This window comes from Carassius auratus, unplaced genomic scaffold (assembly GCF_003368295.1).
Source record: "Carassius auratus strain Wakin unplaced genomic scaffold, ASM336829v1 scaf_tig00214259, whole genome shotgun sequence".
NCBI lineage: Eukaryota > Metazoa > Chordata > Actinopteri > Cypriniformes > Cyprinidae > Carassius > Carassius auratus.
The window spans coordinates 27,520-51,773 of record NW_020527582.1 but is presented as its reverse complement, the minus strand read 5'-3'; the positions used below and the strand labels follow the sequence as shown (position 1 = coordinate 51,773).

The 24,254-nt window shown below is 43.1% G+C and overlaps 1 long non-coding RNA gene across 1 annotated transcript; it reads left to right on the top strand.

The window, feature by feature from the left end:
* Positions 1-20,342: 20,342 nt before the first annotated feature.
* Positions 20,343-22,175, top strand: LOC113091659 (uncharacterized). Its single transcript, XR_003287419.1, has 5 exons — positions 20,343-20,607; positions 20,722-20,850; positions 21,259-21,351; positions 21,511-21,916; positions 21,991-22,175. It is a non-coding gene; the product is annotated as an uncharacterized LOC113091659 (long non-coding RNA).
* Positions 22,176-24,254: the final 2,079 nt, after the last annotated feature.

The following is a 24,254-nucleotide window of genomic DNA, read 5'->3' as shown; positions in this document are numbered from 1 at the left end:
AGCCGAGTGAGGATGGTCTTGACATGGAGTAGATGAGAATGTCATCAATGTAGGCAATTACATACTGGTTCAGCAAGTCACGAAAAATTTCATTTATAAAGGACTGGAATACAGCAGGTGCGTTGGCAAGTCCATACAGCATGACCAGATACACATAGTGCCCCCTAGTGGTGAGGAAGGCAGTCTTCCACTCGTCACCCTCTTGTTAATAAGGTTGTATGCACTTTGTAGGTCCAATTTGGTGTAAATCCTTGCTTCGCGGAGCTGTTCCAGAGCTGAAGGGACCAATGGCAAAGGTTAGCGGAACTTTATCGTGACATTGTTTAATCCCCGATAATCAATACAGGGCCTGAGCCCCCCCCCCCCCCCCCAGGCCTTGTCCTCCTGATTGTCTAAATAAATCTTTACTTGACGATCAAAGCCTCGACATCTATCAGCAGACCCATCAAATTTATCTGGTAGTGCGAAACTCACTGATCTAGGCGTGGTTGCTGGAAGTGACTGGATGTACAGTAGGAGGACAAGCTAAACGGGCTTTGCCGCCACGCATATCGCCGGCGCCGCGGTGCCGCGGCATTAACTGAATTCAGTTGCGTGTTAAAATAATTCGCTTAACTAGCGCCAGGTGGCGCAAAGGGACGAATTTTGAACTGACTGTAATAATAAAATGACGGTTGGTAAACTAAGATGAAAGGACAAGTAAAACATGAATAGCATTATATTATAACATTTTAACATCCTTAAAAACCATTATAATAAAGTAAGAGTTAATTTAAAAATGTGGGATAGTCTTAGGCTACAGTAAAAATGTAAAAGAAAGACCTTTACACAAAGTCTTATATATATATATATATATATAGTCACGGGGTGAAGAATCACTCGACAAGAGGTGCGTGAATTAAATGCCCCGGAGGGTGGGTTTATTGAGAAGTGAAGGGTGCCTGGTGAAGTGTCCTGATCCGCTTTCTGCTGGTTGGTGCTTCCCGTGTACTCTCCGTGCTCTTCGGTGCCAATCAAGGTGAAAGTGGGTGTCCTGACGTGCTCCAAAGTGTGTGGGCTGTCGGTCACTCGCTGCTTTCTGTGAAGGAAGGAGAGGGGGATTAGACCAGTGTTGCATTCGGTTCGAGAACCTCTTCTGAGTGTAACATGTGCTCCTTTTAAATGTGCTGGCTGATGGGGAGCAGCTGTGACCGATCAGCCGGTGACGAGGACGTGCAGGTGTTTTGCTTTGGTTTCCAGGGCGACGCTGATTCCTCTGGGAGTGCTCGTCACATTCCCCCCCCCCTAAGCGTCATTCTGGTCCTGCGAAGACATGTAGAAAGTAGGGGTGAAATTAGGGGAGGGTGGGGAATGACCCCTGACAGACCTGCATAAGCTGTCCAGATCCGGGAGAGGCCATCGGCGTTCGCGTTGGCGGCCCCAGCTCGATGGCGGACTTCGAAGTGGAAGTCCTGGAGCGCTAGGAACCAGCGAGTCACCCTGGCGTTGGTGTCCTTGGCGCGGGCCATCCACTGTAGGGGCGCGTGGTCGGTTACCAGGGTGAACTTGCGGCCCAGGAGGTAGTACCGGAGCTCCAGGACTGCCCACCTGATGGCCAGGGCTTCCTTCTCCACGGCGGCGTACTTCCTCTCGGCGGGGGACAGCTTCCTGCTGATGTAGATGATCAGATGCTCCTCACCTTCCTGAATTTGGGAGAGGACCGCTCCTAGTCCTGTGTCGGAAGCATCCAGCAGGAAGGGGCAGCTAAAGTCCGGGGCGCGGAGTACCGGCGAGGACGTGAGTGCTGCTTTCACCTGGGAGAAGGCTTCTTCCGCCGACGGGGTCCAGCATACTTTCTCCGGCTGCCCCTTCCTGGTCAGGTCTGTCAGGGGGGCGGCTAAAGAGGAGAAGTTGGGGATAAAACAACGGTAATAACCCGCCAACCCCAAGAAGGCTCGTACCTGGGTCTTTGTCTCGGGTACTGCCAGTGGCCACTGGGGGTGGAGAAGGCGGTTTTCGGCTTGGCGGCCTCTGAGAGCGGTACCTGCCAATAGCCCTTGGTGAGGTCTAGGGTGCTGATATACCGGGCCCTTTCTAGCCGGTCCAGCAGTTCGTCCACCCGAGGCATGGGGTACCGAGGACCATGACGCGGTCTCCCGGTTGGAACTCCCGTGGTTGGGCTGCCCGGTCGTAATGACGTTGCTGCGCCTGTTGGGCCCTGGTGAGGTGTTCCCGGACTAACGGCATCACCCGGTCGATCCGTTCCCTCATTTTCCGGACATGTTCGATGACGGTACGATGCAGGGCCGGCTGCTGCTCCCAAGCTTCCCGGGCCACGTCCAAGAGGCCCCGGGGTTGACGGCCAAACAGGAGCTCGAAGGGGGTGAAGCCAGTTGAGGCCTGGGGAACTTCGCGGATCCCAAAGAGCACGTAGGGGATCATGAGGTCCCAATCCCGCTTGTCCTCCGCCGCCACACATCTGAGCATTTGCTTGAGGGTTTGGTTAAATCTCTCTACGAGGCCATCAGTTTGGGGGTGATAAACAGTGGTCCTCAACTGCTTCACCCGCAGCAGCCGGCAGAGGTCAGCCATTAGCCGGGACATGAAGGGGGTTCCCTGGTCAGTCAGGATCTCCGAGGGGAGGCCGACTTGGCTGGCCAGCAGAAACAGCTCCTGGGCGACGGACTTCGCAGTGGCCTTCCGCAGGGGGACTGCTTCTGGGTACCGGGTGGCATATTCGACGATGACCAGGATGTGCTCATGCCCTCGGGCAGATTTCGGCAACGGCCCCACTATGTCCATTCCAATCCGCTCGAAGGGCACCTCGATGATAGGCAGCGGGATGAGCGGGCTGGGGGGAGGAGTCCTGGGCGACGTGGCCTGACAGGTCGGGCAGGCTTGGCAGAACCGCTTTACCTCGGCGTCCAGGCCCGGCCAATGGAAGCGGTCGCGGATGCGTTGAGCAGTATTGGCTGCCGCGAGGTGTCCTGCCATGGGGTGGGAATGGGCCAGCTCTAGAATGGTCTCGGTCTTGGCTCGAGGCACAACTAGTAACTTTTTCTCCTCCCCCCTACGCTGGGCGACACAATACAGCAGGCCATTCTCAACAACAAAATGTGGGAGAGGGTGGGGCCGGGGGAGGACGTCCTCTCCATCCACAACTCGCACCTGGCTCCAACAGTGCTTGAGTCGGTCGTCCTCCCGCTGTTCTTTGGCGAAAGAGCCCCCTCCAGCGGCCTGTTGGTAGACATCATAAAACAGATTAGTGGACTGGGAGGGGGCCTCACCTTCTCTCCCACTGTCGGAGACGAGCAGGGCCGGTCGGCGGCGGGGTCCAGGCGGCCGCCTCGGTCTTCGACGGTTCCCCTTGGGGCTGGCAGGCTGAGTGGCGGCGGACAGCAGCTTCTCGAAGCCGGGCCAATCCCTTCCGAGCAGTACGGCCACCGGCAGGTCCTTCACCAGGCCTACCTCCACCGGCCAGGTGCCCTGGGGGGAAGAAATGACCATCTCACGGGCCGGTACTTGGCGAGTGTCTCCGTGTACACAGGTTATCGATAGGAAGTTTTTCCGTCCGCTTCGAGGGGCGCACAGTCGCGACTGGATGAGGGTGACCGCACTGCCTGAGTCCAATAGGGCCCGGAACCGTCTTCCATCCACCTTCACCTCTGCTTCGGGGGCTCCCGCCGGCACCCGTTGGTGAAGGGTGCAGCCTGCCAGCCAGGCTCGCGGAGGCAACGGTGGTTCTGCACTGGGCATGGGCTCATCTCGCGGTGGGGAAACCGTCGGCCTGCTGACTGGTCACGCGGTGCCTTCGAGCGGGCGTCGCTCCTGGACCACCCTCCGGGGGAATGGCGGCAGCCGGTCCCCTGCCCCGCTGTGATGGACAGCATCCGCCAGCTCGATCGCCTCCACCAGTTCCCGGACGTCACGTGGGTTGCTCATGCCGACGGCCTGTCGGTGGGCGCGAGGCAGTGCGCGCAGGAGGCGATCAACCACCACTCGTTCCGCTACCTGCGTTGGGGTGGGGTTTCCTGCCAACAGCCAGTGCTGGGCGATGCGGCTGAGTTCGGCCGCCTGGGCACGGGGTGGCACCCGGGGCTTGTATTCCCACTCATGGAACTGCTGGGCGGCGCTCACAGGGGAGAGGCCCAGCCTCGCCAGGATCTCTCGCTTCACTTCGATATAACTGTCGGCACTCGTCAGGGGGAGCGAGAAGTAAGCCCTCTGTGCTTCACCGGTGAGGAGGGGTGCCAGCACACGTGCCCACTCGTCCTCTGGCCATCCCTCTCGGTGGGCGGTGTTTTTGAAGACCTGAAGGAAGGCTTCCACATCGTCATCGGCCGTCATCTTAGGTAACAGACGGGTGGCTTGTGCCCGAGGCTCAGGTAGCGGAACGCGCTGGGCCGCGGCTGCCTGGACGGCGGCGAGTTCATCCTCCGTCCTGCCCAGGCGAGTGGCGAGGTGTTCCGCTATTTGCTGCTGGCGGATGCTTACTTCAGCGAGGCGTTGTAAGACGTCCTCCATGGCGGGGACGCGCGTGCCGCCTTCCTTGGTGCTGGTGAAGACACAGGGAAAGAAAGGAAAAAAATTAGGCGTTGGGGCGGTGATCTTGTTGGTGATTCCTCACTGTTCTGCCCGCATTCTCCACCACTGTCACGGGGTGAAGAATCACTCGACAAGAGGTGCGTGAATTAAATGCCCCGGAGGGTGGGTTTATTGATAAGTGAAGGGTGCCTGGTGAAGTGTCCTGATCCGCTTTCTGCTGGTTGGTGCTTCCCGTGTGCTCTCCGTGCTCTTCGGTGCCAATCAAGGTGAAAGTGGGTGTCCTGACGTGCTCCAAAGTGTGTGGGCTGTCGGTCACTCGCTGCTTTCTGTGAAGGAAGGAGAGGGGGATTAGACCAGTGTTGCATTCGGTTCGAGAACCTCTTCTGAGTGTAACATGTGCTCCTTTTAAATGTGCTGGCTGATGGGGAGCAGCTGTGACCGATCAGCCGGTGACGAGGACGGGCAGGTGTTTTGCTTTGGTTTCCAGGGCGACGCTGATTCCTCTGGGAGTGCTCGTCACAGTATATATATATACACATATGAACACACACGGATTAAAAAATATATATTTTCATTCTGGTTTGCTCTTAGCAAAAATAAATAAATAAAATCCTTCAAGTTCCATATGAGGAACGAAATGAGAACGGTCCAGCATTAAGACCACACTAACAGCAATAATTCTTATTAACTGCTATTGTTCTTGATTTTTCAAACTGTCTCCAATTATGCCTTAACTGTGTGAGCTAAAATTGAGTATGGTATATTTCAGCTGTTTTATGCGCTGGTGCCTCACGCGCACATATTCATTGTAAACAGCGCAGTTCAGCATGAGCAGCGGTCTACTGTGGCATATTTTTGCTCATTATAATATTTTTCCGTCGATACTGAAACACACGTGAACCACAAAGCCTATTTTACCTAATAAATAATAGTTTAGCTGTAATTACGCAACATCACGAATATGGAAACATTTGGATGTGTCCAGAATGAGAGAGGTAAACCCAACAGGTAAACTAAGTGGATATACTGTATATCAATTTATTTTATTTACTTATTTATTTCATGTTAATCCCATTTTTTTCATTGCATATGAAAATTTAAGAATAAAAAAATCCTCCTACTCCCTTAAAATTCTCTTCACATTCACTTGTGCGCTCTTGCGCAATACCTTCCTCTCGCGTTGCTCAATTGTGGACGACGTAAAAGTGTTTGATATAAAGGTTGCTGTCCCATTTTATACATGACTTATTTAAAAAAAATAGAATTATTCTGTTAGTTTCATGGTAACATGCAATCAAGTTCTTCTGTTATATAGGCTATATTTAATATTCACTGTGGTATTTTCACCCATTTAAACTTAAAATTCCATGTGATTTTAAATTCAGTTTAATAGTATTAAAAATTCAGATTTAAACTAGTATAAAAACGCATTAAATTTCTTAAATTATTTCTATAGGTCTAAGTTAAAGTAGCCAACCTTAAAAATGTGTTGTCATGACTTTTTTTTACAGTCTGATAACGAGCTGTATTCGTTTTCCTTTTTTTTTGTTTTTTTTTTTGTTTTGTTTTTTTGTTTATTGAAAATAAATTGGCTAAAATAGAAACAGACAGGTTTAAATTAAAACAACCACAAAAACATGACTAGTCTTGAGGGAAATATAGGTTTTATTATTTTTATAAATCGCAGATCTCACAGACGAACGTCTTAATATGATCGCACATTAGAAATGTTTGGTGAGATAAAATGTGCATGATAACATTAAGCAAATCTCTTCGCCATAGTCACTCTTTATTATTAAGAAGGAGTTTACGTACAGTTAATGCGTGCGCCACGCTCGTTGTGGTGTGTGTATGTGACTGACAGACAGCTCCGCGGCGCGCATTAGAGATCTCGCAGATCTCACAGACAAATGTCTTAATATAATCGCACATTAGATATGTTTGGTGAGATAAGATGTGCACGATAACATTATTAAGCAAAAATAGCCTACATAGTACATAATTTTTTTTCCTTGTTCCAGTACCGAAAGCAGAACCGATAGCATCAGATCTTACTGATACGGTCTTTCATAATTTAGCCCCGGGGCCAGTTTAATACCGGGTGTCGGTACACATCCTGACTTATACCTGACTTATATTTTTCCTCTCACAAACTAAGATTTATTTTTTAGCGTTGTAGTGGCGATCGTACCACAAAAAAAAAAAACACTTGAGGGAATTTGAAGTCATCTCCAACGCGTAATGGTGCAAGAAATCAGGTCTCCCATGGCACTCGATTAACACTTTATTCAATGAAGAATATAATTACTTACGAACACTGCTGCTTGCATTACTGATGTCAACTGAGCTCATACGTATGCAACATTAAACATAGTGCCAATAGCTGAACATGATCAAAACCACACCCGCACGCATGCACGGTTGAAAAACTATGTGGCTTCTCCTGATCGTAATTCCCCAACACTGGTTCACCGGTGTCTTAATCATATAGCCTCCACAACTATCATAATGCCATTCCTATGCCCCCTAGTGTGCAGGTGGAAGAACCTCACCCCCATGCAACTTACCACCAACAAAAAACATAACACATCAAAATTGGCTACAACAAGCGTGTTAAAAAAGGAAAAAATAAAGAAGACATGCAGCAAATGAAAATAGGCGATTAATCTGTTAAAATTGTATACTTCAGAGCAGAACCTGGGCCTAATATAGGCTATCCAGGTTTTTTTTTTTTTTTAATTGCATCTGAAAATGACTTGATCAGCCTCCCGCGATGCTCAGCTATGGACTATTTAAAAATGTTTTATATAAAGGTTGCTGTCCCATTTTATGCAGGAATTGTTCATTTTAAAAAAAATGAATTATATTGTTAGTTCTAATTATATTGTTAGCTCATTATTATAAGTTCATTTAGACTATTTAACATGCCCTGTGACATTTTATAAATTGCATGTGAATAAATAAAATGCATACTTTTCATAACATTTCATTATTCATAAAATGCATAACGTTTCTGGTTTTTAGTCCCAAACAGGAAATGACTATAGAAGCAGAGGGAGTGGTGAACAGTCAATGCTCCGGTGAGGGCTCCCTCTGCTGGCATGGCAACAAACCCTAAAAACATAGGAACCATTTTTTATTTTTCCTTGTTTTCCAAATTACTAATTATGCAGTGGCAGATAAAAGATTAATTAAAACCAAAGTCATTTTCCTTTGAACTGAATACCTGGGTCCATTAATAAATAATTTGCAAGAAAATACCTCCTCCAAAGATGAAAACCAATTACTTACAAGGGAAAACAGATCCCCTAAACGAGAAAACTGCACAAATAAATGAAACAAAGATTCTACCACTGAACAAAAAGGGCAACCCACCCCAACACTAGGATTAAGATGCACCACATGTTTGTTCGTAGCTACTGCTCCATGTACAATTCTCCACTGCAAGTCACCTGTCCGCTTATTGATTGGGACAAATGTACAGAGTGCACCAGTAGCCTTTAGGGGAAGATTCAAGTCCAAAAAAGTCTATCCTTTTTCTTGAAAAAATACCAGTCAACAACCTGCCATTTGATACTTTAACACAAATCAAGTACAAGGCCTTCTTCCCAGCAGACTCAAAACATTCCAAAACTGGGGTTTTAAATGTCAAAAAACAATGATCATCTTCTTCCCAATTCTCCACAGAAGCTCTAACAATGAGTGAAGGAAAAACATAATCAAACCCCTCTTTCCACTCATGAATCATTTCTGTATTATCCACAAGATCTCCGTGTTCCTTTCTTAACGTCCCGTGTACTTCTGCAACCAGCTGCTGTATCACTCTTGCAGATTTCACCTTGGTCCTTTGGGTTATAACTTCCACGCTGCTGTTCAGTACATGACCCAACTTTGTATACCCAGCAGCCAGCAGCCGTGAGCGTAAACACACAGATGATAAAAGTCTTGAAGGAAAGAGAGGGTTAAAAAACAAAGGTTCTTCCAACAGCCAAGTCCCAGCTGATAAATCGGGTGACCTTGACACAGCCTTCCAAGCCTCAAGCATAGATTTATAATAGGGAGTAAGATATACCAAATCAGACTCTTGTAAATACATAAGAAATAGATGTTTATCAACGTTGCAGAACGTTGAATTTATGCCACAGAGTGGATGACACCAAATTATTGGCCACCAGAACTCTTCCCCTGTAGGACAACTGGGGTAGCAACCATTTCCATCTAGACAATCGGGTGCATACTTTATCCTCCACGCCCTCCCAATTAAATTTCTGAAAATCAATAGTACCAAAATAAATACCTAGTATCTTAAAACCTTCAAAACTCCATTTAAAGTTTCCAGGCAATTGTGGAGGATTCTCTGAGAAATCTTGACCTACCCAGAGAGCTTCACTTTTATCCCAATTTACCTTGGCAGATGAAGCCTTCTCATACACATCTAGTACATCAGTCAAAACATTAACATCTTGTGTATTATTAACAAATACTGTAATATCATCTGCATAAGCACTTAAAACTGTTCTTGAGTTCTTAATAATACCATAAGTAATAAAACCAGAGATTTTTTCACGTAATTTACAAAGTAAAGGTTCTATCGCTATACTATATAGTTGCCCTGATAAAGGACACCCCTGTCTTATACCCCTTGTTACAGGGATAGGACAGCTTAAACCACCTCCCACCTTGACAATACAAGAGGCATCTGCATACAACAATTTCACCAACTTAAAAAAACCTTGCCCTAAACCAAAAGCTTCCAACACATTGAAAAGATATTTGTGATCTACACGATCAAACGCCTTTTCTTGATCTAAGGAAATCAGGCCAATATTTCTTTTAAAAACTTAGCAAATATCTAAACATCCCGTATCAAAAATAAATGATCTGATATCGTTCTTTCTGGAACACAATATGTTTGATCCCGGTGTACTATTAAATGGAGGTAATTTTTTAACCTGTTAGCTAGGCATTTTGATAGAATTTTATAATCAGTAGTCAACAATGCAACTGGTCTCCAGTTTTTCAAAAAATACAAATTCCCCTTTTTAGGCAACAAAGACAGAACAGCTCATTTACAGGACACAGGCAGCATACCATCTTTGCTACATTCACAAAAAACCTCACAAAGATCCTTTTCAATACAGTGCCAAAAATGTTTGTAGAATTCAGGTTGCAAACCATCAATGCCTGGAGACTTTCCTGATTTCAGTTGACCCAATGCAGCAGTTAGTTCTTGGTAGGATATATCTATATCCAAAGCAGTCTTTGAGTCCAAGTCTATTTGAGGTAAATTTTCATAGAGGTTAAGTGTCTTGCTCAGGGACACATTGGTGTCTCACAGTGGATTCGAACCCAAGTCTCTCCGACCAATGGCATGCATCTTATCCACTGCGCCATCACCACCACCACCACTCATTCTCAACAACCTCAATTGTTTCTCTTAGCACTTTAGTAGATTTGGCAATATACTGCAGGCAAAATATTTTTTGATTAACTTTTCCTATATCCCACTACTGCGTTAAATTCTCAAAACTACTTTTTTTTTCATTTTCCACTGTTGCCAAAAAATAAAATAAAAAACTACAAAACTCTTTATCTTGAAGCAACCTAATGTTAAAATGCCAAAAAGAGGACTTGTTTGAACTGTTATTATTACTTATTACAACCGACACCAGATCGTGGTCTGTAAAACCCATTGGATTAATAGAGCAATCAATAATTTGACTATTCATCTGTTTAGACACATAAATTCAATCCAGACGAGCAGCAGTAACCCTGTTATTGTTAACCTTCACCCATGTATATTGCCTCACATCAGGGTGTTTAATCCTCCATATGTCCAAAAGATCAGTTGCCCTTATTAACTTGGATAAACATGATGACTGAATATGCGGTTCTTCTTTATTTCGATCAGCTGTGAAATTTTCTGTACAGTTCCAATCCCCCTCTACTATAACATTCACATCATTATTTTTTTTCTTTAAACACACTACTTAACACACCAAAAAACATTAATCTTTCAAAACCTACATTTGGTGCATACACATTAATGAAATAATAAATTTCCCCATCTATGTCAGCTTTAACTACCAAGAGACAACCATTTATTGGTTCTTCTGTACTCAAAACAGTGACCCTTAATTCAGGTGAAAAAAAAAATCCTATTCCTGCGCTCAAATTCGTTTTATGACTTAAAAAAATACTGCCCTTTCCACCACAATCCCCAATCGATTTCATTTCCTACATCACTATGTGTTTCCTGAAGATAAATAACATGCAATTTTCTCTGCTCTATTATTTCAGATACTAATGCACGTTCGTGCATATCGTGAAATTTTAAGAGGGAAAAAAGAAAAAAGAAAAACAGCATTGCAAAAAGAGACACCACGTGATGCATGAAATTGCTCAGCTAAGTCAAAACTTTTAACGTTCTCCTTTTTTCTACTTTTCTATACTTTCTAATTGCCGTTATATGTTTCTTTAAACGAAACCTTTTCTTTTCACTTAAGATATCAAATCCCACATTCTTTTGTTGTATTGAAACAGACTTCTCAAACTTCTAAATATCTGAAAAAAAATCTATCACATTGACTTGCTTTCCAAATGTATCATCTAGAAAAGCATTGATTTCTTCTAAAGGATACAATCATCTTGTGAAAACTCTGCTCTGCGCTGCACAGCGAATCTCCCTGTGAGCATAAATCAAAATCATGCATAGATACAGTCTCATCTGACAATGTTTCATCCATGCCAACCTCATTACATTCTTTATTGCATGTCAACTCCGTGTGCTGCTGTTTCTCCAACACACACTCTGCACTTCAAAATGTAGACTGAATACCGCTAGTACTCGGTACAGTGTGTAAACCATGGACATCAATGTTTTCAAAAAGACCACAACAGCCTTGTTCATTCAAGAAGCAGAGGAAATTTTTTCGTGGCCTACCACCTCTCCTGTCGCAACAAGCACATCCTCAACCATTACCCCATCAGCAGGTACACACCTGAATCCATTGCGTAATTATAACACCTCAACCTGAGACGCCATCCCTCCGTGTAAACACTCACTTTGACAACAATAATTTAAAAAGACTTACAAAAACATGCAGAATCAAAATGAAAAAGCATAAAGAGAAGGAAACAAATCCACCACTCAGTCTTCTCCCCACCACCACTCTCACATGTGCAAACTCCCAGAATGCCCAGAGAGAGAGAGAGAGAGAGAGAATTAAATAAGAAACATTTGTTTAACATGTTCAACTGAAATATATATCTCTGATTTAACACTTATGAAATGTTTTTGAGCTTTTTCACATTTGGCTCCCAAACTCTGGAATAGCCTTCCTGTCAATGTTCGGGGTTCAGACACACTCTCTCTGTTTAAATCTATATAAAAAACGCATCTCTTTTGCCAAGCATTCAAATAATGTATCTCTTAAATTGTGACTGCAGTTGCATCTGATCAAATGTGCATTCTTATTCTTTAGCTTGGGTTAAACTAATTAATTTTATTTTGTTGGAACAGCAGCTATGCTAATGATGTCTCTATTTGTTTCTATATTTTGGTAACTAAGATTTACACAAGCTCCAGTCTGGATCCAGAACACCTGAGAAGAGATGATGCTGACCCCTCAGAGGACCCCAGATGATGGTAACCCTGAAACAATAAACAGAACTAACAAACATCGCTAGAAGTGTGACTGCATCATATAATAATTGCTGCTAATAATGTTCATCGTCTGACTGAGTACATCTTCTGAAAAATCCTGTCATATGCACATAAACTGACAGTCACCACTGTTAAGCTACTACTAAATATTGTAGAAACGTAATTTTCTGTAAAGTTGCTTTGTAATGGGTATATCGTAAAAAGCGCTAAACAAATAAATTTGAATTGAAATGTTGGCAGGCAGTTATAGAGAGAGAAAGTCAAATAGAATGTTCATGTTACTCACGTCTAATTCCAAACTCCAAATGTGTAATATATATATAACAAACATTCTTCCAAATATCTTTGTGTTTATAAGAAAACTGTGTAAGTCAATGACAAGATTAATAAAGGCATGATAAAAAGAAACCATCTTTTAACATTCTAGTAGAAAAAACGTGAACGCATTCTCAGAAATGTAATATTTGAATTTATGTTGGTTCTATGCAGTTTATAATCATTTACGCTATACTTTGATTTTATAAATAGCAATGATTTCAAACATATTTTATGATGAGGGTCTTATGTTTTATGATTTTCTTGTCACATGACAACAATGGCTCCTGCAAGGTGGTTATTCCACGTTCAAATAGTAATAATATTCTTAAGTAATATTTATATGATTAAAGTATTTAAAAATAAATGCAATTTAATAATATTGATTTATATTATTATATATTAAAAATATTAATAAAAAAAATACTGTGAAAATATACATATTTCACAATAATAATGTGACAACTTCATTATTAACCATGTCAACTTCAAGATTATTTCAGCACTTTTTATTCAGTGATGACCGTCATTAAATCATATTTCTGACAAAAATGGTAGGCCTGTAAAATTATTTCAGAAATTAGATTTTTATCATCTTGAAGATTCTTATTTGTCATTGTCCCAGTAAAGCAAACGTGAAACAATATCATCAGAACATAGAAAGGTATACAGTTTTAAAACCTGATGGTGAGTAAATGACCCTTTATATAATAATTCAGTATTTTGTAATTGGTATTTTAGTTTGGTTAACAGATGCTAAACTGTTCAAAAACAATAAAATGTGCTAAATCAGAACATGCTTCTTTTTTGCATATGTCCACAAATAATGTGTTCTTGTTTGTTCTTGTTTGTGATGTCCACTTGATTAAGATGTTTTATGGACGTTCAGATCTGATTGGACCGATCTTGAACTTTTGTCAAGATGTGTTAAACCTCAAGACATAATTGATTGTCTTTCACGATGTTACACAGTAGGTGTGTGATTATTTTATATGCAGGCTTTTATATACATACACTTAAACTATGCAGCAAAGCATTTAAACATCCAGAAGACGACGACGTCCAGAAATCAACGCATTTAGATGTCCAGGGACGTGCAGAAAAGACGTGAAGTTCACGTCCAGAAGACGTCGGTTCAACTTTCATTTTGAAACTATTTTTCAACCATAACGGGACATGTCAGACGGACGTCTTTTCAATGGTAAAAAGATGTCCGAATGTTTGCTGGGAACTGGCGCAAAGATGACGCACAAGCTCAGTCTGCAAGTAGAGATGGAGGCGGTAAGAGAAAAGGTGAAGACTGGGGAGCAACGGCGCTGTTTTTGGTAAAACATGATTTTGACGACTTCATTAAGTTTTGTTTTATAGAAAACTCTTTTTAAAAGATTTTCGTTTTGTATAAATTGTATCTTAATTTTGATCAATGTTTTGTCAATTAATTGCCCGTATTTAATAAATAAGAAGAAAAATATATTAAAAAAAATGTAATGAGGCACCAGTACGATCACTTGCATTGCATGTAAACTGGATGGCGCCGAATCTCAGCTTGCATAGGCTATATTACAGAAAGCTTGAAAATTCTATTTATAAACGCAAATATTAAAACCAAAATAAATAGGCTATACTCTCTGATTATGTAATCAGATCTAGCGTTCATGGCGAGTCCGCATAGTCAACTTCATCTTTGAAGCGACACAGAAAACACCAGTTTATTACAAAACAATGAGATGTCTCATTGCTAATTTAAACACATTCACAATCAATACTTTAACCAGTTCTTTGTGGCAAGCTTTATGCGTGCGGTAATAACGCTTATTATTGTCACGCTGTCTGGTCTCTGTTTCCCTGGGTGTCCACTACTGGTCTCACTTCCCCATAGGCACCTCACCGCAAGCACTACACTTCCCACAAAGCCTTGTCCCTTCATCACGGTAATTGCACACCTGTTAATTGCACTCAGGTGTCTTCACTTCATAGTCATTATCCTGCCCATATAATCCAGTCTGTTTCCTATTGTCTTTATGGAGTCCTTACTTTCTGTCACCTAGTTTCCTTGCGTTCCTAGTCCTTGAGTTCCTGTTCTTGTTCCTGTTTGTTTGTTTGTTTCTGTTTGGATTATGTTGGTTACGACCCCGGCTTGTTTTTGACTCTGATTTAGATTACCCTTAATAAACCACACTGCACTTGGATCTTCTGTCTCCTGTGTTCCCATACGTGACACAAGGACTCCATCACGCTAAGATCCAGCGGTGTGGGATTTCGTATACGTTCCCCAGCCACCATAGAGGAGTGGATGGGAAGACTTTCTAACCTAACCACTCACTGTCAAAAGGAGAGTGAGGTGGGGGGCTTGGCGCAAATGTTCTGGACAATGGCAGTGGGGATGGGGTATAATGATAAGGCCCTGAAGGACCTTTTCAATGACTGCCTGGATGACCCTTTACCTGGGTGGGAGATGAAGGGGCTGGAGATACTGGACTTTTGGGGGTTCACCAGTTACCTACAGCATCGATCTCGGTGGGATGACTCAGACACACCGGTCTCTCACGGTGGGATGGCCGACACTAGACCGGGGTCTACAGACAGTAGGACTGCCAGCCCAGCGGCACAGCACGAGATGGCCGCCGGCCCAGCGCCACACCCAAGATGTCCAGCGGCCCAGCGCCACAGCACAAGGTGGCCGCCGGACCAACACCTCTACACGGGATGACAGTCACAATTGACCCTACAGAGTCGAGTCAGGTTCCCGTTGACCCTCCAGAGTCGAGTTAGGTTCCCTTTGACTCTCCAGAGTCGAGTCAGGTTCCCGTTGACCCTCCAGAGTCAGGTCCAGTCACCGTTGACACTCCAGAGTCAGGTCCAGTCACCGTTGACACTGGTGATCTTCAAGGACCGAGTCAAGTCACCGGTGATCTTCAAGGCCAGAGTCAAGTCACCGGTGATCTTCATGTGCAAAGGCAAGTCACCAGTGTTCTTCATGGGCAAAGGCAAGTCACCAGTGTTCTTCATGGGCAAGGTCAAGTCACCATTGATCTTCATGGGCAAAGGCAAGTCACCATTGATCTGCATGAGCAGAGTCATGTCACCAATGATCTTCATGAGCAGAGTCAGGTCCCCAAGGATCTTCATGAGCAGAGTCAAGTCACCAATGATCTTCATGAGCAGAGGCAAGTCACCATTGATCTTCCTGAATCCAGTCTAAACTCTGCGGAACTACCAGAGCCTCTCCACGTCTCTGCTGAACTACCTAAGCCTCTCCACGTCTCTGCTGAACTACCGGAGCCTCTCCACATCTCAGCCAAACTCTCTGAGCACTCGACTGATCCTGTCGTAGCCACGGAGGCCACCCTTAACTTGTTCATGTTCTCTGTTTCAGACTCGCCTATCCAGACTTGCTCTCATGTATAATCGATCCCACTGTGGTGGTCTTCTGTGCCGCCCTGGTGGGCTTCTGTCTCGACCGCACGGTTGTGGTGGTCTTCTGCACCGCCCTGGTGGGCTCCTGTCTCGACCGCACGGCTGTGGTGGTCTTCTGCGCCGCCCTGGTGGGCTCCTGTCTCGACCGCACAGCTGTGGTGGTCTTCTGCGCCGCCCTGGTGGGCTCCTTTCTCGACCGCATGGCTGTGGTGGTCTTCTTCGCCGCCCTGGTGGGCTCCTGTCTCGACCGCACGGCTGTGGTGGTCTTCTGTGCCGCCCTGGTGGGTTTCTGACTCAACCGCATGGCTTCAGTTCCACCTTGCTCCACCCTGGATTACTGCCCTGTCGGTTCGGCCCTGGGCCACTGAACTTTCTGTCCTTCCTGGACTTGTTTTGTTTTGTTTTGTTTTGTTTTCTGCCCTTTTCTCTCTGTTTCCCCATTTTTACCTGGCCCTCTGTCCCTCCCCCTGATACTCCGCCGGTCCACCTCCCTCCTGGGCTCCTTGTTTTTGTTTTGCACTTCTTGTCTCTGTTTCCCCATTTTTTCCTCCTGGTCTCTGTGTTCCTTGGTCTCGTCTTGGGTTCGGGTGGAGCATCTGGTAGCTGCTCCGTGGAGGAGGGGGTAATGTCACGCTGTCTGGTCTCTGTTTCCCTGGGTGTCCACTAGTGGTCTCACTTCCCCATAGGCACCTCACCGCAGGCACTACACTTCCCACAAAGCCTTGTCCCTTCATCACGGTAATTGCACACCTGTTAATTGCACTCAGGTGTCTGCACTTCATAGTCATTATCCTGCCCACATAATCCAGTCTGTTTATTGTCTTTATGGAGTCCTTACTTTCCGTCACCTAGTTCCCTCACGTTCCTAGTCCTTGAGTTCCTGTTCTTTATCCTGTTTGTTTGTTTGTTTGTTTCTGTTTGGATTATGTTGGTTATGACCCCAGCTTGTTTTTGACTCTGATTTGGATTACCCTTAATAAACCGCACTGCACTTGGATCTTCTGTCTCCTGTGTTCCCATACGTGACAACTATCCTGTAAGCTATAGCCTATTTAAGTAATTAACTTAATCTGCATGTTCGGTCAGGCCACAACCACTCCACCACCATCACACTTAACACTGGCGTACCACAGGGCTGTGTGCTGAGCCCATTCCTCTACTCCCTTTACACCCACAACTGCAAGCCTGTGCATGGATCCAACTCCATCATTAAGTTTGCAGATGACACCACGGTGATTGGCCTCATCAGTGACAACGATGAGACTGCCTACAGGGAAGAGGTACAGCACCTGGCCACATGGTGTGCTGACAATAACCTGCTCCTTAACACCAATAAGACCAAGGAGCTCATTGTGGACTTCAGGAAGAAGAAAGGAAGCACGCATGACCCCATCCACATTAACGGGATGGTTGTTGAACCTGTCTCCAGCTTCAAGTTCCTGGGAACCACCATCTCGGAGGAACTGTCCTGGGCCACAAACACCTCCAGCCTGGTCAAGAAGGCTCACCAGCGCCTTTTCTTCCTCAGGACACTGAAGAAGAACCAGCTGTCTTCAACCATCCTGGTGAACTTTTACCGGTGTGCGATTGAGAGCATCCTGACCAGTTGCATCACAGTCTGGTATGGGAACTGCTCAGTGGCTGACCGCAAGGCACTGCAGAGGGTGGTGAAAACTGCCCAACGAATCACAGGGACACCACTTCCTGCTCTTGAGGACATCCAGAGGAAACACTGTCTACGTCGAGCTCGCAGCATTCTCAAGGACTCCTCTCACCCTGACCACGAACTGTTTTACCTCCTCCCCTTCGGGAGGCGTTTCAGGAGCCTCCGGACAAGGACCACAAGATTCAGGAACAGCTTTTTCCCTAAAGCTGTCTCCTTGCTGAACTCTGCCCTCTGACACCCCTCAACACCCCCCACACCACACATAGACTCCTCCCCCTCTTCAACACTCTGATTTATTTATTTACTCACAACAAGCAAAAAGTAACTTGTTATTACTTGCACTACTGCCTGTTCATCCAGGAACACTGTATAATCTATTTGCACATTGAAATATTTTTTCTATGCACTTTACTTTCCATTGCAATACTGTAAATTATGTTCATAGTTCTGCTTATAGTGTACATACACTTTTACATAGCCCATCTGTATAGTATGTTCATAGTACACCTATCTGTATATCGTGCTTATAGTATTTAATATCTGTAAATTATGTCCATAATACTTACCTTTATTCTGTACTTACTGCTTATTGCACTTCTGGTTAGATGCTAACTGCATTTCGTTGCCTTGTACCTACATGTGCAGTGACAATAAAGTTGAATCTAATCTAATCTAATCTAATAAATGGGTGTTTTGTCCACGAATGACTTAAAGTGATAGTTCACCCAAAAATCTAAATTATGTCATTAAAAACTCACATTCAAGTCGTTCCAAACCAGTGAGACCTCCGTTTAACTTCGGAACACAGTTTAAGATATTTTAGATTTAGTCCGAGAGCTTTCAGTCCCTCCATTGAAGCTGTGTGTACGGTATACTGTCCATATCCAGAAAGGTAATAAAAACATCATCAAAGTTGTCCATGTGAGATCAGAGGGTCAGTTAGATTTTTTTGAAGCATTGAAAATACATTTGGTCCAAAAATAGCATAAACTACAACTTTATTCAGCATTGTCTTCTCTTCTGTGTCTGTTGTTAGAGAGTTCAAAACACAGCAGTTTGTGATATCCAGTTCGCGAACGAATAATTCGATGTAACGGGATCTTTTTGAATCAGTTCACCAAATCGAACTGAATCATTTTAAACTATTCGCGTCTCCAATACGCATTAATCCACAAATGACTTAAGCTGTTAACTTTTTTAATGTGGCTGACACTCCCTCTGAGTTCAAACAAACCAATATACCGGAGTTAATTCATTTACTCAAACAGTCCGATTCGAGAACCGAGGAGCTGATGATACTGCACATGCGTGATTCAGCGTGAAGCCGACTGACTCACATCGCGTCTGAACCGAACTGATTCTTTTAGCGATTGATTCTGAACTGATTCTGGGCTAATGTTATGAGCGCGGGTAAACCGAGGACTTGAATAAAGGGCAATCTGGCAAAACGTAAGTTCATTTAATAACAAATACATCGCAATGGATTATGTATATAGTAAGTGGATCATGGTTTCTGCGCTGATGACACCTAATTTATTTACTTTATATCTTCAAGACTTAAATCCTAGTATGCACATTATTGCTATTACTGTATTCGGGTGCGTTGTTGCAAAACTTAATTGTAAACTTTTCATGATTATGAGTTTTTAAACTGTTACGTCATCGCCAATGACGTCATTACGTTGTGCGTAAAAAAGAACCGGTGAACCGTTTTTTTCAACCGGTTTATTGAATCGAGCCATCTGAAAGAACTGGTTCATGGAAAAGAATCGAACTTCCCATCACTAAAACCGAAGAGTAACCTATCTGGACTCAGCTTATATAGACATAAGCCAATTTGGTGGGATGTAACATGCACGGGTGCCCGCGCCTTCATTGGTTCCTATGTCATGAAAGTTTGGTCCATTCATTAAACAAATTGATTTCTATAACTTCGACAACTGTGCCAGTTGTTTTAGCTACTTTTATTATGTGTTTGAGGTGTCTGGATTCCTTTTGAAGCTTGGAATGCAGCATGAAACAGCTTGGAATCCCATTTATTGTATTCAAATTGAATTTATATTGATTGGAAGATTTAAATGACAACATTTTTTGTTATTCATATAAATTCTGTGGAAAACTAATGTTCTTAAAAATAAAATGCAAATAAAACAAATCTTATAGCTGGTAGATGTTGAAAAGTATAAAAACAAGACAAGTTATGTTCCTTTGTGTTACAAAGCTTAAGTATTTCAAAGCAGTGGCGTAGCCACGGGTGTGCCAGGGTGTGCCTGTGCCACCCACTGTGGCAGCTGGCACACCTAAAAATAGATGCAGAATTATTTTTTATAGTCTCAATAAAAAAGGTTTACTAAACTTGGGATAATGTTCCCTGCTAACACACGACGTAACAGTTACGTAACGTACTGGTAATTTTTGGTAATTCCATGACTTACCAATTGACAACGTAACTACGACGTCGCATGCCCGTAATTTTATTACCATCACATTACCAACTCACAACGTCGTCAGTACGTCCTTCCAACGTGACCAGATAACCAAGAAAGTCCCAGATAGGTCCTCTATTGGTAATATATTGGTAACTTCATGACTTACTGGCAACGTAATTACTACGTCGTATGCACGTAATATCATTACCATATTTTTTGTATGTTCTTTATATGCTCTCTGAGTATAGAACTATTAAAAAAGTGTAATTAAACTTCAGACACAAGATTAAACGTTCCTTAAAGATAAAATATGTTTCTTTTCACCAAGTCAGAATATGGACATGCTTTTAATATATAGTGACGTGACATACAGGCGCGCGCTTCCCCAACTGACGCACCGCGCGCACAGTATTGACAAGAAAAGAGTTGTGAAACTTTCTATCTCGTAAGGAGTTATAACGTGAAATAATGACACAGACTGGCTACACCATCTCATCTGCAGCAGAGACTGTTGTATCAAAAGGACAGCGCGTTTGTTTTAGGCACTTTTCACTTCAACTGTGCCTGACAGGAGAATTGGCTTTTCTGAGGTGAGTCTTACAATTTATAATAAATAAGTAGGTTGATAAAATATATAAAACAAAGTAAAAACAAAAGTCTAACGTCGCCAAAACCTTTTTTTATTATTTTATTGTTTTTATTAGCCTTTTAACCGTTGAGTTACCATGGCAACCGCGTACACATCAGCTGCTGGAGAGGAGAGGACTCGTCTGACATTTTCTCTGTTTCTCGTCAGTTATACCAAAGAAAAGGCCAACAACTGCGACAGATTGGTTAAGTAACACGTTAATATTATCCACAGTCTACTTTAAGTACTTTTTGTTAATATTTATACCTCTGTGATTATGGTATTTTTCCTGAAATGTCTACTATCAAGTATTACGCTAGCATAGAAACATAATTAACGTTATAGCATATTAGATTTGAGCTTTTATTAATGAAAGTTTGGGCTTTTAATTACATCTTATGCGTAAAGGATCGGTTTTGATTGCTTTCTAAATGTTTTTGATGGTAATTTGTCAATAGATAAATGAAGTAACGTTAAGCTAATTAATTTAGCCTACAAAGTCTATCAGTGACGTCACTTGCGGTCTAAAATGGGCTGAAACTATTTCAAACCACTGTTTCAAGCTTGTTCTGATTTTTCATTGTAAACAAATATTGATAAAAAAAATGTACAGTGATTTCAGGAGTGTCTTAAAAACCCTCTAAAACAGAGGAGAAGTTCCAAGAAAATGTCTAATGGGAGCTGCGGACAGACATAGAAAACACAGGTGATCCGAGAAAGCTTATTAAATAACTTCATATTTATTTTTTACAATATATCATCATGCATCTGTAAAATCTAAACATGTGAATTCTGGTATCTTAAGATAGTTTTGTATGTTTTCCATATTACTATTTTTCTTTTCTGCATTTCCCCTATTCTCTAGTTTGTTTATTTCTAATAAGGAGCTGGAGGCCGTGAAGAAACAGATCCATGATATTGTGGAGAAGCAGGCCCAGCTGAGCGAGTGGAGAGCTGTGCTGGAAATATTCTGGGGTTGATGCTCATGAGTCCAGGTTAAGTATACAGCTAACCCTCCCACCACCTCTACTCTGTGTGGTTCTCAGCAAAGGCCCGGTGTATCCAGGACGCGATCTTCCCAGATGTCCTTCACCCTATTTCAAAGTGCAAGACATGAACCAGGCCCTGGGCGACGACCTCTCTCCATCCGCCGCCTCCGGTCTTCAGGATCTCCACCAGAACCCGATTCGCTCCACTTCGCGAGACAGAACACAATGTTGTGATCATCGGAGACTCCATCGTCCGGCACGTTCGTGCTATGTTAGCTGAAGGTAAAGTCCACACTCACTGTTTCCCTGGTGCTCGTGTTCTTGATATTTCTGCACAGATTCCTGTGATCCTGAAGGGTGAGGGGAGCATCGGAGCGGACGTGCTTCACGCTGGGGTTAACAACAACACGCTGCGGCACAGGACCACTTCCCACATATCGATGAGGACATGAAAGGTTCAGTAGACTTTTTGCTTTAAACAAATGGTTATAGTCATGGTGTAAAGAACAGAAACTGCTTTTTGTTAATAATTGGAATCTTTTCTGGGAGCGTCCTAGGCTTTTTAGATCTCCTGTTGGACAACATCTCCAGGACACTTCGCTCCATATGACTAGTAAGCCAATTCTCAAATAACTGTTATGATGACTTTTGTTCTACACGCTCAAATAGAAGTACTTGTGCTGTCCAATCAATAAAGATTGTGTTTGTTCCAGTGTTAATTTTGACAGGCATTTTTGATTTAGCATTAGTCTAAACTCCACCAAACTGTTATAAGCATGAGTCTCGTCAGACTGGTCGTGGCGGAGGTGTTGCAACAATATATAGTGATAATCTCAATGTTACCCAGAAAACAGGATACAGGTTTAAAGTCCCCGTGAAACGGAAGTTGCAAACGACTTTTCTCCAGTGTTGTGACGTATTTCCGAGAGAAACGGAATAATAAATGAGGAAAATAGTGGGCGTGGCTTATTTTCCAACTAGCACCTGATTGGATCTAGATAACTAGGTGTGTTCAATTGCATGAGACATGGTTCATTTCAACTCACCGTCGTCAAACTTTGTGAGGTACCAACGGTGTACACTGACGGGACAGTGTTATCTGTTAATGACATATCTCACAAACCCCATTTCGTGTTCTGTCCAATTTTTGAAGCATTCGCACGTGAAGTGCTTCGAGCACATCCGTGACCACTCTGTTATCCCTCCTTCCTCGAAATGTAAAAAATTGAGCCATCTGGACCATAACGAGGGAATTTTAGGGAAAGGGAAAAGTGTTCCAAGAGTTCCACAACCAAAAATGCACCTCCCCGCCATCTCTCCTTTCACGCGCTGTCAATGCTCGCAAACACACAGGCAGCCTGTCTACTGTCAGTTGGAGGGGCGTGGTTACAGATTAAGCATACACCAAATTCCTCAAGCCTACGTCATCAGTGAAGGTCCTCCAATGCAGAGGGGAGGGGCATTTTCAGATTTTGATTAAAGATTATGAAGCCAAAATTTTTTTTGTGTGTGGATTGACTCGCATGGATGAATTGTTCAGCACAAAACGATCAATTTAGGCGAACAATGGATTGACTCGCATGGATGAATTGTTCAGCACAAAACGATCAATTTAGGCGAACAATGTAAATATAGTCAATTTTGATTTCATGTGGACTTTAACTCATTCGAAATACTTCAGCTTAATGTTACACTGTCAAACATGGAAAATAAATCTAATGTATCTCTTGCTCTGGCTACTAGGGGTGTGACGAGACCCTTATCCCACAAGACGAGACGAGACACGAGACTGGGTTCATGATTTTTTTTTTTTTTTTTTTTTTTTTTATAAATCCTCAAAGATAAAATAAATATTTCATTTTTCTCTACTCCTTTTTCGTAGTACATACATTTTCACATCAATTTATTAAAAGTAAAAAAAAAAAACATGTTTAGGGCCCTATGAAATGTTTCATTTTTTCCCCACCATATAATTTTTTATTATTATTGTTAACAAATTCTGTATTTTAGCATGTCTAACTATTTGAATGCAGAACACAACTTAATTTATTCATTTTATTTTTTTCTTAAAGGAACACTCCACCGTTTTTTGAAATAAGGCTTATTCACATTATTTCCTACATTTAGATAGGTGGGCAAATGCATTTTTGTGTCAGTGCATGCATTGTTTTAGTTTGACTGGGTCGGCGTTAGCTTAGCTTAGCACAATGAATGGAATCCTTTGTTGCCAGCTAGCATGGCCTGAGTAAAAGTGATCAAAAAATTTAAAAAACCCCACCTAATTACTTCTTGTGGCCTGCGTATTCATAACGAGTACAAATAGCGATCCAGATTAACACTAGGCGATTTCCTATGCAGATATTGACTTGGGACTATATTATGGGGAAGCACAGGCGAAGCACTGCTGCTTAGGCGAAGCACTGCTACTTCGGCGCAGAGATATCACGCAACACATGAAATCCCACGACTTCCGTCAACATACCGGCGTCCAACGCGTCAAAAAAAAAAAAAAACAGAATAAGAAGAACATACCGGCGTGACCTGCACCGAGTGTCTTCGCTTTTGGATGATTTATTTTGAGAAGTTACAGCAAACATGGTTATTACCTGCATAGCAAAAG